Below are 17,769 nucleotides of genomic sequence, written 5' to 3'. Positions count from 1 at the left end.
CACCACACCCAGTGCTCCATGCAATACGTGCCCTCCTTAATACCCACCACCAGGCTCACCTAACCCCCCTCCCCTCCTCCCCTCCAAAACCCTTTCCTATAAATCTCATGGAGAAATATGAAATGTTTCGAATATTGACTCTGCTACACTCATTTGGCAAGTCAGCAGGCTTAAGTACATTCCATATCTCACTAATTGATCCCACAGTGAGCCAGCATCAATAAGACTACTCTGAGAATATCCTCCCCATTATCCGTGTCTTCACCAATAGACTTAAAATCATAATCTTTGGAGGCCAGTCATTCACATCACTTTATTTGTTATTTATTTATCTGTTTTTATTTTGTTTTATTATTTTATTTCATCTCATCTTAAGCAGCCTCCACACCCAGCGGGGAACCCAGTGCAGGGCTTGAACTCACCACTCTGAGATCAAGACCTGAGCTGAGATCAACAGCGGGACCCTTAACCGACTGAGCCACCCAGGTGCCCCTATATTATTTTTTATTAGCGTAGAGTAGACGCACGATGTCACTCGTTTTAGATGGACACCATAGTGATTCACAAGTCTGTACGTCATGTGAGGCTCACCACGGGGGGGGTCCTCTCAGTCAGATATTACAACGCTGTTGAAATATCATTCGCTGTATTCCCGATGCCAGCAATGATGTATGCTCACCAGCTTTAAGTGTTATCAGTATTTGTTATTTTAGCCATTCTTATAGACACGTCAGAGATACCTCGTTGTGGTGATTGGGTCTGTCCTTCACCATATATATTGATGAAATGTGTACTGAAGTCTCCTGCCCACTTTCTGATTGGGTTTTTTGGTTGACTTACTGTTGAGTTTAAAGAATTCTTTATCTATTAAAGAGACAGTTATCAGTTATGGGATGGGCAAATATCTTCCCAAGCCTGTTGCTTGTTTTGTATTCATTGAACAGTATCTTTCCCATACCAAAAGTGTTGTGTTTTTTTCCATCACTTGTAGAATATTTATAAATGGTGATGTTTGGTGTTAATTCTACAAACTCTTTGAATTGCCTTAGGTTGTAAGGTTTCCTTATAAAAAATGTTTCATAATTTTGTTTTACTACCATATTTATATTCCATATTGAGTTTATTTATTTATTTACTTTTTAAGAAAATTTGGTTGAAGTGTAACTCACATATAATATATTGATTTCAGAGGTACAGCGTACTGACTCAACAGTTACATAGAAGATCCAGCTGGGCTTACCTTTCAATCAGGTATAAGGTTTCCATTGGGAACAAATTTTTTTTTTTTCTCCAGTCGCTCTGCCTGAATTTGTTGAAAAAGTCTGTTACTTTTTTCTTTATTCACTTTCTCAATAACGGTTGGGTATATTTGTGAGAGTTTTACATTTCCTGTTCCTTCTGTTGATGTGTATGCTCATTTACCATATTCTATTAATTGGTATAGCTTTACAAAAAGTCTTAATATAGGTTGTGTTGAGTCCTCCAAATTCATCTTTCCTTTCCAACGTTGCTCTTTATCTAGTCTTGTTCTTTTGATTTCTATACAAATTGTAAAATTAAACTAGTCTACACAAGCAACAATCACTGTTGGGAGCTTCATAGAAGACGACTTGTGTTGAATCCAAGAGCAATTTGGAGAGACAATAGATCTAGTATTTTAAGTCTTCCAGTCCACTGAACAGGAGTCGACTCTCCTTTTACTGGGGTCTTCATGGAATTCTTTCATCAGGATCCTCTTGTTTTCAGCATACACTTCTTGCTCATGGTTTGTTAGACAATCTTGTGTATTTTATCCTTTTGGACAAATGGGAATGGAACTGTGTTTGGGTTTTGTTTTGGTTCACTGCTAGGATAAGGAATAGGATGGGGTTTTTTAGTCAATCTTGCATTCTGCTACCTGCTACAGTAAAACTCACTAGATCCAGGAGTCTGGGTTTTTTTTAGAAATTAGTAGGATTTTTTGTTGAGAGTATTGTTGGTGATAGTGAATATTTTGCTTTCCTTTTCAGCCTTCAATTTGACTTTCTTTTTTTTTTTTAAAGATTTTATTTATTTATTTGACAGACAGAGATCACAAGTAGGCAGAGAGGCAGAGAGAGAGAGAGAGGGAAGCAGGCTCCCCTGCTGAGCAGAGAGCCTGTTGCAGGACTCGATCCCAGGACCCCGAGATCATGACCTGAGCCGAAGGCAGCGGCTTAGCCCACTGAGCCACCCAGGCGCCCCTCAATTTGACTTTCTTATGTCACTGCTTTTATATTCATTTCATTCACTTTGCTTGCTTTGGATTTATTTTGCACTTTATTTTAACAGGTTTCAGGGGATTGAAACAGATTATCTAATTGGTAACTTCCTTAATTTCTAATAAATATTTGGTTTTACGTATATCTCTTTAAGCCATAGTGTACCACCATCCACAAATTTTGATATATTTCTGTTTTCACTTAGCTTTGTATTTTTAAATTTTCCCTTGAGATTTCATCTTTCAGGCAGAGATTATTGTGAGTGTGATTTTTAATTACCACATGTTTAGAGATTTTTCTGATGTTTTAATTTTTTAACCATCTTTCTCAAAGATATTCTGTAGGTAAGGAAGCTTGAATTAAAATACGATATATATATTATATATAATATACCACATAATATACAATATATAATATAATATATAATATATGCAATATATTATATGTGTACATATATAATACACAATATATACAATGTATATTATATAATATGCAATATATAATGTATATTATATAATATATATATTATATATATTTCTATCATTCTTTTTACATATGAAATGAATTCTGCATACTTTTAGGAAAAGTTGAAGTGACTTTCCCTATTTTGATGGCTTCTAAAATATTTTCTTTTCCTTCAGTTCATGTCATGAAATCTTCTGTTTCTTATTCTTTCTGACTACATCCTTTGAATGCATTTTTCACAGGATAATGCAGTGGGTTGTCCTTTACAATCCTTAAGACATTCCAGATAGGCAAATGAGAACCGGGAAAGTTAGAAATCTGGTCTCAGGTGATATACTTTGACAGAAACCAAATATTTAACATTTTCCCTTCTTACCATTGACATTTTTCTGAGCCTAACACTACTGAGAAAATTAAAGGCCACTTACATCTCTGATATCGTGCTTCCTGAAATAATTTCCAGGATCCTGAGGTTGCACCAGGGACTTCATGAAGGGTTGACTTTGGTTTTCAAATTTCCTAACCCTACCCTTGTTCTCTACCTACTAGTAGACCCCCATTCATGCCGTGCTCTAAACCAGCTGAGCTATTAGACAGTAAATTGTCAGGAATTATAGTGGTCTCATTCATGGTGATGAAAGAAGCATTCCCATCAGAGACAGAAACTTGTCTTTGAAAGGTAAAATACCATGAGTTCACCACCACGTGTGAGAACACTGAAATTCCTCATGAAAGAACCAACTTAATGACTCATAGTTCATTGATTAAAGTAAGGTATATATATATATATGTATATCTCTGAGCCATTATGACAGGAAATCAGATGGGTCATTGTTATTTCTAGCAACAGACCTACTTTCAACCCCAACTTTAGTTAAATAATATAATTCACTCTCCTCTGAAACTCTGGTGTCCCAGTGGAGTGACCCATACAATAAATACACATGAATCTCCAGGACAACTATGTATGTGTGTCTATAGGTCTATATATGTGTACAAACATATGCAAACATACACACTTATATACACACATATAAACCTATACCCACACATATATGTGTATAGATATTTTATATATATTAATAATTATGCATAAATAAGCATGTGCTTAGTTATTATTTATAAATACATATATAAATATATAAATATTTATTTATTACTTATAAATAATTATGTATATTGATATAGAAACATATCAAAGTTTTGTAAACATATAAAAGTTTTTGGGGAAAATCTAACATACCATTGATCACTTCTGCCCCTTTTCTCAAAAATCTAGTTTCTAGGATTCTTTTTTTTTTTTCAAATTTAAAGATTTTTTATTTGATAGAGAGAGAGAGAGATCACAGGTAGGCAGGGAGGCAGACAGAGAGAGGAGGAAGCAGTCTCTCCAAGGAGCAGAGAGCCAGATGTGGGGCTCAATCCCAGGATCCTGGGATCATGACTTGAGCTGAAGGTAGAGGCTTTAACCCACTGAGCCACCCAGGCGCCCCTAGTTTCTAGGATTCTTGCCCACTAAACCAAAGCATCTTTGCTGTCTTGTGTAGACTCATCTTGTTCCCTGGGTTCTTATTCACCAGCGACTCTCATTACAGAGGAAATGTCGGAATCAATTATGAGAGCTTCTGAACCAGGGAATGACGATCTCACTGCCAAACTCTTGCACGGCCAAAGATTTCATATCTTATCCAAGTATTTCCACAATGTGCTTGCTAATGTTGCTGAAACATCAATTAAGCAACATGACCTATTTAGTTGTATGGGTTATTACAGAATACATCTTAAATTTGCCATCTAGTTGCATGGAATATTGCAAAATACATTTTCAAATTCCTTGTTGTGTTTCAATGGAAGTGCATGGTCTTTTTTAAGTTAGAATACCTTGGGATATTGGCTTATGTAATTATGTAAAGTAGCCTTAGTTCCCAGTCTATTGGGGGTATCATTTTGGGATAATTTTTTAATGTAGTGTTACAGCTTATCTGTGTGACAATCAAATCTCATAACATTCTTTATTCTACAGATAATAAGGTGGTGAGGTAATAAGTCAATCTCACAAGTGAGAAAACTGAATAAAGCTGAGACAATTGAAACCGAGCTGATTTCTCAAGCCCATTTCTGGTGATTGAACACCATTCCATCTTTCTTACAAATCTGTGACTATACATCCAGTTACATTTCTGTAGGGGAGCAAAGTGACTTTGGTAGAGTTCTACACATCATGCCCTACTTGAAGATATGAGGAGTTCATAGGTGGGTTTCCTCTTTCTACACTGATGTCACACTTCATGCCTTATAAAAATCAGCTGAATCTGTGGGAGGACCATGGATTACACAAACCCAAACAACTACCAGCTCGAATCAAAACTCTGGTGCAGGGCAAAGTACTTTTCTGAAAGCAGATTCTCTTAGGTTCAGGTTACCCGGTATGGGACTATTATTTGGTGGGATGTTGTAGTTTTGATTTCTTTTTTTTATCACAATGAAGAATTAAAATGACTGTGCTTCACTTGGAACAGAGATCAGTGTTGTTCCCCATGCATTGTCCTCTCTCCTGCCCCTGGCATAGCATGGTTCTGGTCTGTTGGATATGGCACCAGTCATCATAGGAGTTGGTGATGACCATGTCATCGTACTCTTCAGACCAATACCTCAAGAACTGACTGTTACCTTGGAGGCTTTGTAAGACATATTCATTCTAGTTAGTGGGAGGGAGAATGAGCACCAAAACCATCCATGGGCACCCAAGACCAATGATGATTTTTTGGATCCACGCATCTGGAGCATGTGAGAACATCCCCTCCAAGTTAAGTGGTCCATTATCGCATTCCACTGAAATTGTCCCATTTCAAAATATGGCTTCTGCCCCCAGCATATTCCCCAGGTGACTGATGACTTTGACCTACACACCAAGAGTTAGGGAAAGCTGCCTGGCTGAGTACAAAGACTTTGAAGAAGATCATGGCATACTCGGGGTGGTCATGGCATTCATGTTACTTGTGTGGGAAAAGACTTGTGTGCAATCTGTGGAAGCCCCAGTAGAAGAACCATTTCATCAAACATTTCGGTATTGGGGTAAGGGCATTCTACTTATATGGAGAATGACGCACCTTCCAAAAGAAATCCAGGCCACCTTTGAGCAGCACAGGTTTGAACTACATGCGTGCACTAACACAGGGATTTCTTTTTTCTTTTCTTTCTTTCTTTCTTTCTTTCTTTCTTTTTTGTAAATAACAGAATCCTGTACATGTATTTTCTCTTCATTATGATTTTTTCATCTTATTTTCTTTTCTCTATCTTTTTATTATTTATGAGTTTTTTCTAGAAAGAGAGACAGGGTGCATGCAAGTGGCAGGAGGAGGGTCAGAGAGAGAGCGAGGGAGAGAATCTCCGGAGAATCACCGAGCCCGATGAGAGGCTCAATCTCACAGCAATGAGATCATGACCTGAGCTGAAACCAGGAGTTGGATACGTAAGTGACTGAGCCACCCAGGTGCCCCTCTAGCCTACTTTATTGTAAGGATACAGCATATAATCCATACAAATACCCAAAAAAGTGTTAATCGATGGTTTATGTAATTGGTAAGGCTTCCGGTCAACAGTTGGCTGTTGCTAGCCAAGTTTTTTGGGAGAGTCCAAAGTTATTTGTGGATTTTCATCTGTGCATGTTTGCATCTGTACTGCTAACCCCTGCATTGCTATTTTCTGCCAAATAAACCATGATACAGCTCAGAGGCTTGGACACAATGCCCTTAACAATGGGATCACATTCTATAGGATGAGGAACACACTCGATGTACCCTAGATTATGCTGAAAAACCAACTTTGGGACTATTGAGTGGTCACCTCAGGTTCTAAGTTCCCCATGGCACTGTCCCTGGTCCCTGTTATGACTGCATCATGGTTAAGCTTCTCATTCTGCTCAAACCTGCCTCTCCGACTCACCCAGACTTGCACTGTTGGCCTCAGAAACACCCAACAAACTTTCTGAACGGTCATCTTCATTACAGACAGTGCTTGGGAAAACCAACTTGGGACAGTCACCCACATCCCATTCCCTTGTATTTGTATCTTTCTTTCATTCCTTTTTCTCATCAAATGTTCCTCCCACTTTCCCTTAGTTCTGGTTGCTTCTTGTTATTTTAAAATTTCATAACTCTTTCTGTGTCCTTGGTGGCCAGTCCTTACTGGTTATATAGTTCGATGTACAGGCTTGGTTGGTTGTTGATTTTTCTTCTTTTTTTCCAATGTGTGTGTCTTTCCTTCACAACTGCTCTTTCTTCTCTTTTTTACCCCCTCAAGGGTTAATGTGATTTACTTACAAGGATCAAAGAAAAAACATTATAATAATGTCTTAGATCGTATTTTCTCCTCTCACGTAGATACCCCTAGGAATTGCACAATTAGTCCTAAGCACAATTATTTTCTGGCTCATTCCTGATGCAGTATTACGGATTGTTTTCTTCCAGCAATGATTTCCGTACACTGCAAGTGAGACACCTGTCCTCACAGACACAAGGGTGTGTCTTAATGAATTATTTCATCATTTAGGAATCTGGTAACATCAAAAATGGCATAGAAGGGGAGGGCAGGAGGGCTATGAGGTCAAGATCAACCCTTCTGGGCCAGAAGGAATACTGAATGGACAGAAAAGGCTCTTTTCATGTCGATAGTCCTGATGTGTTGGGAATGATGATGGTGCTTATACTGCTGATATCGTCATTTCTTAAAGCACGGAAAGAAAACGTTTAAAAATGTACTGAGCTGATGGATAGTAATAATAAAAAGTTATCACCAATAATGTGAAAGAAAAACCGAGCAATTCCTTGGGAACATGGTGAAGAATTCTCATGAGACACTAATGTCAAGAAATTCCATGTGTGTATGGGATGCACCTGCGGGTCTGCGTAGACTAGGTCATGGGATGTCACGGAACCCCACGTGTGTCTGGGATGCACTTGCGGGTCTGTGTAGACGACTCTGTAGGATGTCACGGAACTTCACCTGTGTATGGCACGCATCTGTGGGTCTGTGTAGACTAGTCCATGGGATGTCACAGACCCCACATGTGTATGGACGCACCTGCAGGTCTGTGTAGACTAGTCCACGGGATGTCATGGAGCCCCACATGTGTATGGGATGCACCTGCGGGTCTGTGTAGACTCGTCCACGGGATGTCATGGAGCCCCACATGTGTATGGACGCACCTGCGGGTCTGTGTAGACTAGTCCATGGGATGTCATGGAACCCCACATAGGTATGGGATGCACCTGCGGGTCTGTGTAGACTAGTCCACGGGATGTCACAGAACCCCATGTGTGTATGGGACGCACCTGCGGGTCTGCATAGACTAGGTCATGGGATGTCACGGAACCCCACGTGTGTCTGGGACGCACTTGCGGGTCTGTGTAGACGACTCTGTAGGATGTCACGGAACTTCACCTGTGTATGGCACGCATCTGTGGGTCTGTGTAGACTAGTCCATGGGATGTCACAGACCCCACATGTGTATGGACGCACCTGCAGGTCTGTGTAGACTAGTCCACGGGATGTCATGGAGCCCCACATAGGTATGGACGCACCTGCAGGTCTGTGTAGACTCGTCCACGGGATGTCATGGAGCCCCACATGTGTATGGATGCACCTGCGGGTCTGTGTAGACTAGTCCACGGGATGTCATGGAGCCCCACATGTGTATGGATGCACCTGCAGGTCTGTGTAGACTAGTCCATGGGATGTCATGGAGCCCCACATGTGTATGGATGCACCTGCGGGTCTGTGTAGACTAGTCCATGGGATGTCATGGAACCCCACATAGGTATGGGATGCACCTGCGGGTCTGTGTAGACTAGTCCATGGGATGTCATGGAGCCCCACATGTGTATGGACGCACCTGCGGGTCTGTGTAGACTAGTCCATGGGATGTCATGGAACCCCACATAGGTATGGGATGCACCTGCGGGTCTGTGTAGACTCGTCCACGGGATGTCACAGAACCCCATGTGTGTATGGGACGCACCTGCGGGTCTGCATAGACTAGGTCATGGGATGTCATGGAACCCCACGTGTGTCTGGGACGCACTTGCGGGTCTGTGTAGACGACTCTGTAGGATGTCACGGAACTTCACCTGTGTATGGCACGCATCTGTGGGTCTGTGTAGACTAGTCCATGGGATGTCACAGACCCCACATGTGTATGGACGCACCTGCAGGTCTGTGTAGACTAGTCCACGGGATGTCATGGAGCCCCACATGTGTATGGACACACCTGCAGGTCTGTGTAGACTAGTCCACGGGATGTCATGGAACCCCACATAGGTATGGACGCACCTGCGGGTCTGTGTAGACTCGTCCACGGGATGTCACAGAACCCCATGTGTGTATGGGATGCACCTGTGGGTCTGTGTAGACAAGTCTGTAAGATGTCACGGAACCTCACATGTGCATGGGACGCACCTGGGGGTCTCTGTAGACTAGTCTGTGGGATATCAGGGAACACCACGTGTGTATGGGATGCACCTGCAGGTCTGTGTAGACTAGTCCACAGATGTAACGGAACCCCCACGTGTGTCTGGGACGCATCTGTTGGTCTTCATGCAGGTTGCCATATGTATGGTTTACCACCTTACACACCGCACTCACGAGGTACAGTATGATTCCCCGTGTCCTTTGCTGGATGCCGCCTGATTCTGTATTTACTTGTGGAGTAACACGTGCTCATCTTCGGGACCCTTTTAACAACTGTGACAAAATCAAGCAGTGTGCTTATGGTGTTTGCGGTCACAACTGGACATTGGTTTGCCTCTGCTGGATGCAAATTCTAAATCCGGACTCAGGTCGCATAACCTGGCTTTTCCAATGTGTGTATCTGCAAGTAACCTTTGGGTCCTCGTAGAGCACTTGTGGGATCTCCAGAACAAGCGTGGACAATTTTTAGAGAAGCCATTTCATAGATCCCATTGTGGATGCCTTTCTTCATCATTTCTGGGGGACAACTTTCAGTACATCTCCCTAAGTTGACTAGAACTCGGGATTCTCGTGTGTGAGCACATTTCTGCACCAGTGTGCTTAATAAAATAAATGCATTTACGTACTTCTCTCCTTAATATAAATAACATAGGCAGTATTAACATGTTTATTTTGCTTAGAACAAGCTACAACATGCACCAAAGACGTCAGTCAGGTGCACACTTTTGTCTTCGGATCAACATTTCCAGCATAAATGACCAAGATGTGATTTGACCGAACATTAACTTGTGTATAAATTTTTCCCAAGACAGTGATAGGAAAAGCAGCATTTTCTAAACTCAGTATGATTCGCTGCATTTTATTTTTCACATTCCTTTCAACAAGAATCTTTGTCTAATAGACTTTTTCTACATCTTCATCTTCTTCACATGACGTAGATTTACAGTCTCCCAAGCCCACCGAAACGTGGGCAGAATTTCCCTTCAACATGAACATTATCAGTGACAGTGACCGTCCTTATGCTGTACTTGTAGGCATAGGACAGCCCTTTTCAAGCTCGTGGCTAAATTTTAAAGAATTGTGCAACCCCAACGTCGAATACAGCCATTATTAAAACCAGTTTTGTAAATGGACGTCTACATTAGTCATACCAAAATCATAAAGTCAACACACAACCCAAACCTACCACTCCCTCGTAGAAAGTCTCAAGAGAGGCACCATTCGAACTGTAGAACAATATTGTACACACGTATTCTGGAATTATATTCCAACTACATCCTCTTGCTCCAAGTTCCAACCTCAAAACAAGCTTGCCAGGCCAACATGAGAACGCTACCTTGTGCATTGTTTTCCATAAAAATTAAACACTTGGGCATTTGGCCCCAGGATGGTACAGCATTCAGGCTTGAAGATTATGTACAGTTACTTTAAATGGTGCGTGTAGAATTCGGTTCCGATGCCCTCATCGTTTTCAACTAAGGCGCAAATTCTGTAGCAAGGGGTTTGAGAGCTTTCCCCTCATTTCAGCCACGCTCCTATCATTTGGGAGATTTACGTTAATCCGATCGAACTTCCCCAACACTTTATCTCACGAAACAACTTTTAATATTGAAGAAACTTGTTTAATTAAAGGCAGTCTGGATGACGCAGAACAATTTTGAAAGAATCAGTATCATTTCAAGCACCGTTCGGTGCTTCCCCATGCCTGAGGAATGTGTGAAATCAATGTTCGGGGACTTGGTCTCACATCCCATCAGTAGCAACATGCTAAATGTGGACCTTATGCCGACCTTGTGGAACAGAATGTACTTTTGGAAAATCACATTTCTTTCGTAACATTGCCTCCCTGGACTGTAGATCTCGTTCTAGGCTCTGGGCATCTCGATATCTTGCATACAGCTAAGATCGTGAATTTGAACACGCTTGCTCTGATTGTATGAATTCATTTGAAGAGATCGCGCTTTCTCAACCCACCCGTAAATACCGTTTTCTTTTCTCACTGCCCGTGCTGCGTGCATTGCACACACCCCGTTAATCCTCAATGGCAACAACAAACCCACAAAACCGTCCTTAATCCCCATCCATTTCTTAACCCTTGAGGAACTGCAAAGGTTACCCTGCCTTATCATTGCTAAAAATAGTAGGTGTTTTCAATCTTACACTCATCCCATCTCTCCATGCTCTTTGGTGCCTTCATGACTCTATGAACAAGGATCCTCAGCCTCAGCATGTACTGGTACATTTAATGCGGTCGCTGTCTTGGGCACTGTAAGACGTTAAGGATCCCTGGTCTCCACCTACAAGATCAGCAGCCCCTGACCCTCACTGGGGAAGCCCCTACATGTTTCCAGGCAGCCACTGGCCACCGACTGCACAATCTCATTCCACATTGAGGATTGCTGCTCTACTCCTTTGATAAAAACACCCGCGTCAAAAAAAAACAAAAACAAAAACAAAAAAAAACACCCCCATCTTTGCTTTCTCCTCTGTTTTGCAGACCAGCACCCTCAGTCTAAGCGAAGGCTTCCATTTAGGGGAAATCAGGTTACCCTTATTCACAAGAAATGAAATAGAAACACAGTAGATCCTGAACAACAGTGGTTTGAACGGTGCTGGTCCGCTTTTGTTACTTTGTTGCAGGAAAGCACTACAAGATACAAAGACACAAACTGTGCTAGTCAACTGTATCCATTCCTGGTCAGGCTTCTGGTTAATAGTAGCCTGCTGGTAGTTATGTTTTGGGGGACTCAAAAGTTATACCCAGACTTTAAACTCTGTGCGGATGTCCACACCTCAGCCCTTGCTGTGTTCAAGGACCTGCTGTTCCCGGAATGGAAACACCCACAGCGTTTAGACACGGACACAGGCAAAAATAAACCTTCAACATCCACACGCCGTGTCCAGATCTGGTGCTTAAATGTGCATTACTCACATGTTCAACAGATTGCTTGCCTACATTATTATTATTTCTTCCAAACGCTTCACTTTGTGCACGTGGTATGTTATTCTCTGCCTCGGTTTAGTGCTGTCCTCCTTTCCACAGATGAACTAATTCAAACCTTCACATTGAATTTGAGAATTAAACTCTCTATTCATCGTCTCAATTTTTTTAATGTTAATTTCACTCGTCCCCATGACCTTTTAATTCTGTTGCTAAAATTCCCCCAAATTATCTCCCCGAATACAGTCTCTCCCATAGGAGTTCATAGTGAACCGACAATTAGACAATGAATTTTAATATCTCCTTACTTTAAAACCTACATCCGTGCTGAGTTCCCACGTGAGGGATATAAAATTAATATTTTTGACATACGGCGGTGTCCCAAACAAAGCCCGAGTCTTTGCTTCATTTTCTGCAACCGACGTCTTCCCGATGGAACCTGACCACGCTGAAAATCCAACATCCCCTGAACTCACAATGACCTGTTCTAGATCTCTGCCTCTGTGCACCCTGATTCTTCTCTTTCTGCGATGCTCGGTTTAAGATTTTATTCCGTGTTCAGTGAGTCAATGATCCCCCTGTGAGGACCGTTTCTCACTCTCTCGACCCACCCAAGTGCTGAGGTTTCCCTGCTTCTGTGTAACCTTTATCCTTCGTAATTTTTGTTCTTTCTTTAACTTAGATGTCCATGACCTTGACGGAGTTTTGAAGTGTCAAGGTGAAATTCATTTTCTTTTTATATTTCTCATTCTTATAACATGTATTTAAAGACAGTGCTTCCAATAGAATAAACATTCCATAAATATGTACTTCTTTTTTTGTAAGATTTTTATCTATTTATTTGAGAGAGAGAGAGAGAGACAGAGATAGCAAGAGAGAGCACAAGCTGGGAAGGAGAGGGGAAGCAGAAAGCCCAATGCAGGACTCGATCCCAGGACCCCAGGATCATGACCTGAGCCAAAGGCAGACACTTAGCTCACCGAGCCACCCAGGGTCCCCCAACAATTCTTACTTCTTGCATCCAAGTGTTCACGTATTCATTTAATTTTGTCCTCAGAATATCAGGGAAATACGATTTCCTGCTGCATTTCCTTTGTGCTTTTTTTTTTGGATTAATATTACATTTTTATTCAAGGATAGTTGATAAACAAAGCTACATTAATTTCAGGGGTATAACATAGCGATTCCACAACTCTACATTATGCAAAGCTCACTACAAATGTAGCTACCAGAAAGATGGATTTAAAAAAATATATATATATTTAAATTCAAAAGAATTTAGTGATTCATCACATGCGTGTAACACCCACTGTTTGCACCTTCATTAAAGATCCATTCTATATTCCTGTCCCTCCCCCCAACCCCACCAGAAGCTTGATTTCCTGGTTCTTCCTATTACCTTACTAATGGTTGGGGAATATTAAATAAAAGGCAGTTAGATCATGAAGGTTATATGGCTTTCTTTGGGACTAAAATAACGTAAGACTCAGGCTCCAAAGACCAACCAGTTGCAACAACCTCCTAGAATGACTTCTATTCCCTTCTCCAGACAGTCTTCAGGTTTCCCAAGACCCCCAACAAGTCACCCATTCCTCCAAGATGACGATCCTATTAGCACCAAACATTGATTATCTTCTTCCCCAAAGGAGACACGTTCGATCTTTTTACTGAAAGGGGCTTCTGTGTAAATGCCTGATCACCTCGTCAGAAAACACACCCACAGTTCATCTGCGTTGTTCTGTTTTCCAAATACCTTTTTAACGATCTAATCTTTAATATATGTATCCGTTGGCTCAATGATATCTCCAAGCAAGGAAAAAAGCATATAACACTTGTTCCCTGATTTTTATAAGTTCAGAAGAAAGAAAACAAACTTCTCCCAATTTCTGTACATCTGGCGATTTTCAAGGACATTGAAACAGCCAGAGAACCTCTTATGTTTGTTTGTTTGGTTTTTTTCTTTTTGTTTTTGGGTTTTTTGTTTGTTTGGTCCACGTTTCCATGTATATTCACTTTCTTTCCTTAGAAACTTGTCAGATAAATATCTTGAAGACATAATTTGTTCGTACCGTGAAGATGAACAAATAAGGACACTCATTGTGTCCGTGTCCTAGGAGTGAAAACGCCCTGAGGACTGGCTCGCTGATGTCAGCTTCAGCATCCTGGTTTGGCCTCTGACCTTTGAGGAGACCATGGCTGAACCAAGTCCCCAAACTGTGTGTCCCACTGGGTGCTTGCCTTCATGCTCTGAGCAGACCAACATCATTCATGCCATAGGATCATCTCCTTTGCTTTCTGTCCCCTTCTCTTCAGGTCCTGAGATCTTTATTTTTATGTCTTGCTTTCTTTCCCAAGTTCTTCTCTACTGGTCTTTGTAGCATCTTGTTGTGAAGCTTTGAAATCGTTTCACATCTTCCAATGTCTTGGCAAACTTTCTCCGTTGTGTCCAATGTCTTGGCAAACTTTCTCCATGGTTCTACCCATGACTATCCTCTGTACCTCTTCTTCTGTGTCTCTAATATCCCTGGTTTGTGTTTTTTGCTTTTTTTTGTTGTTGTTGTTATTTTGTTTTTGTTTTATGTTGTTTGTTTTTACTGGATCTTACCAACACGTGTTTTCTGGGAATGGAGCCTAAGTTCCTCCTGTCTTGGAAGCTCATTCTAACTGCAGATCAGTGAGAAATTAAGTAGAAGTTATTCTGAAAGATAGTTGCAACAGGTTGGTCTTTGGATCCTGTTAATCCTCTTATTTTCATCTTAAACAATGATGCCAAGTCTAGATCCCAACTGTGTTTCATTAATGTTACTCAAAATGTGGGTAAGTGAATGATGAGTTAAGAACAGAGTCCTGCTACCCACTCCCACCTTACAACCCAGCAAGTAATGGTTTAAGGTACCCTTTTCCTACTTATAGGCAGTCTGCCTTCACCAGGGTGTAAGCATCACCATTTCTTAGGGTTTGGACTTTGGTGTTGGCTGCATGCCCAGTGCCTACAACTGGTTAATGAGTGAGTTTGTGTCCCTGGGGATTTGAGTCCTAGTGCTGTGGAGAAGAGGGGCATGTCTTGTTGAACTGAAATACCAAACTATCTGCTAAGAACATAGAATCCAGAGCCGCATCCCTCAGTCATTGGATCAAACTCCCCAGCGTATGGCTTCGGTAGAAGGGACTGTTACCGCCCAGTCAGTTGGGCAATGAAGCAAGGGTCTGGGAAGCATGTCCAGAAGGACATGGGAGTCACACAGCGTCCTCTGCTGTCTGAGACACACGAAGAAAGGGAAAAGTAGTCATGTTGAGTTCAATAACACACAGGAGAATGTACAGAAAAGGGAAGAAACACACAGAAACTGCTGTCTAGGGGAGTCCCCACTTAGAAGCAATGTTGTTATCTTACAGAGAACAGCAATGCCCCTATTAAATAATTACCCAGGTAGTATGTACTAGCCCATCTTCCAAGGATCCCTCATAGTCTGACCTTGGAAGCATCACTAGTTTCCCATGAAGGGTCATGCTGCTTGGAGACACTCTGTAGAGGAGAACAGTCCAGGCCAAGAACAAATAAATTAGATTTTTTTCAGTAGAAATTCTCACCCATTGGATCATCTTTTGAGTGCATGCTTAGCCTTGAGAATCCCTCAAATGTATCCATTTGGAGAGAAAAACAGACATCTTGAAAAAAATCCAGCGTACCTGATTGGTTCAATCAGAAGAACGTGCAACTCTTGATCTTGGGGTCATGAGTTCAGTCCCTGTATTGGCTGTAGAGATTACTTAAATAAACTTAAAAAAAAAAAAATGTGACATGTTCCAAGAACTTCCTAATCCTCCTATAAGCTTCTGGAAACTTTACATATGCAAATAGATATGAACAGGACTGGAAGGATACCCTATAAATGTCAGAGAGGACAATGTCCAGAAACAAATGTCCCCATTGTCTCCCTCCACTGTTTACCTTTCCTTTTACATTCGCGCATGGGTGGTTTTCCATCGACTTCTGTTTGTTCTTTGTCCTGATTTCATTGTGTGTGTTTGTTTTACTAAACGGACACTTGATTCCTCAGATGACATTTTAATCTGTCAGGTTCGGGACATAGTCTGTCATCAAAACCTTTAGTATCAGCTAGACAAGAGTTGCTTTTATCCACCATCCCCACGGCCCAAGTTACTGGTGATTATTACCTATTGCTGTCGTCAAAGGGAAAACAGATGCCGGCAACGGGGAATCGTGTACTAACTCGTCCCAAGTCGTATGCCCTCCGTCGCAGAACAACAGTTGTTAGCCATCCGTAAAATGACTTCATTATTTTGTTATCTTACCCGAACATATCCGACCATACAGTCCAAGATACTGTAAACTTTTTATTTTATTTTATTTTTATTTATTTATTTATTTTATTTTTATTTTCCAATATTTTATTTATTGATTGATTTAAGAGATGGAGAGAGAAAGAGAGAAAGAGCAACGTGTGAAGCTGAGTCCCATGACCCAGAGACCACGACGTGAGCCAAAACCAAGGCTCGGAAGCTTAACTGACGGAGTCACCTAGGCTCCCCTCTATTGTAAACTTTTATCCACGTTTGCGCTATAAAGAACGTGTCTTCTGTAAGACCGCTCCTGTCCAGTGTTTGAGTGTGTTCAGTAAATACTGGTTGGTGTGTTTGATGTGCCAACAACAGCCCGAACCTCAGAATTCAGCAGGAATCACACAGACTCTGCTCATGATCCGCTAAGTCATCCTCCTGTGAAAGGAGAGAGAATACAAACTAAAGAGGAATTACCACATATATAACCTGTTCCCAAATTCTAGGCTGAAGAAGAAAGCCAGGTAGGCACATGGAGTGCGCTGGGGTCTTATTTCAGAAGGAGACATTGTGCTCTACGGAATGGTTTTGAGCAAAGCTCGGACAGTAATTGGAAGAGGAAGTTAAATGTTTCTCTGTGGGAAGAACATGCTGGAAACTGACTATAGAAAAATGTAAAGGTGTTTTAAGAGGTTTAACTTGGTTGTATGCATCAAAATTCCAAACGTGCACTCACTTTGGTAAGGCCTTCCCATTTATAGAAACTTTTAAATCATTGATATGTACAAAATTGGGCACTGCTTTGTTGGTGGTGATGTCGAAACATTTAAAAATAAATTCAGCAGTCTGGTGGCCAGGACACATTGAAAATGGAAAAAATATAAGGAATTAACAGTAATAAGTTAGATCTCAATGTATCAACATATGGATAAATCTCTAAAAATACTACTCCCCGAAAAAAAAAAAAGTATGATATTCTTCATATTTTTTCATGTTCTGTGTGCATAAAACAAAGACTGCCCTCCAAAATATTAGTATATTTGTGGGTTCATGAGAATTCATGCCTGTGTGCAAAACAGAATTTATATCCATCTCTTGAGAGTATCCTGTGTTGGCCAATGGGCATAAAGGTACAAATTGGGATGGGGAAACATTTTTTTTTAAAGATTGATTCATTTGACAGAAAGGTGGAGAGGAGCAGAGGGAGAGAGAGAGGCTGAAGCAGACTCCCCATTGAGTGCAGAGGCCTGACGTAGGGTTCCATCTCATGGCCCTGAAGTCATGACCCGAGCCAAAATCAGGAGTCGGGTCCTTAATGACTGAGCCATCCAGGTGTCCAGGGAAATGTTGTAA

The sequence above is a fragment of the Meles meles genome, chromosome X (genome assembly GCF_922984935.1).
Source record: "Meles meles chromosome X, mMelMel3.1 paternal haplotype, whole genome shotgun sequence".
Classification (NCBI taxonomy): Eukaryota; Metazoa; Chordata; class Mammalia; order Carnivora; family Mustelidae; genus Meles; species Meles meles.
Note: the sequence above shows the minus strand (reverse complement) of the source record.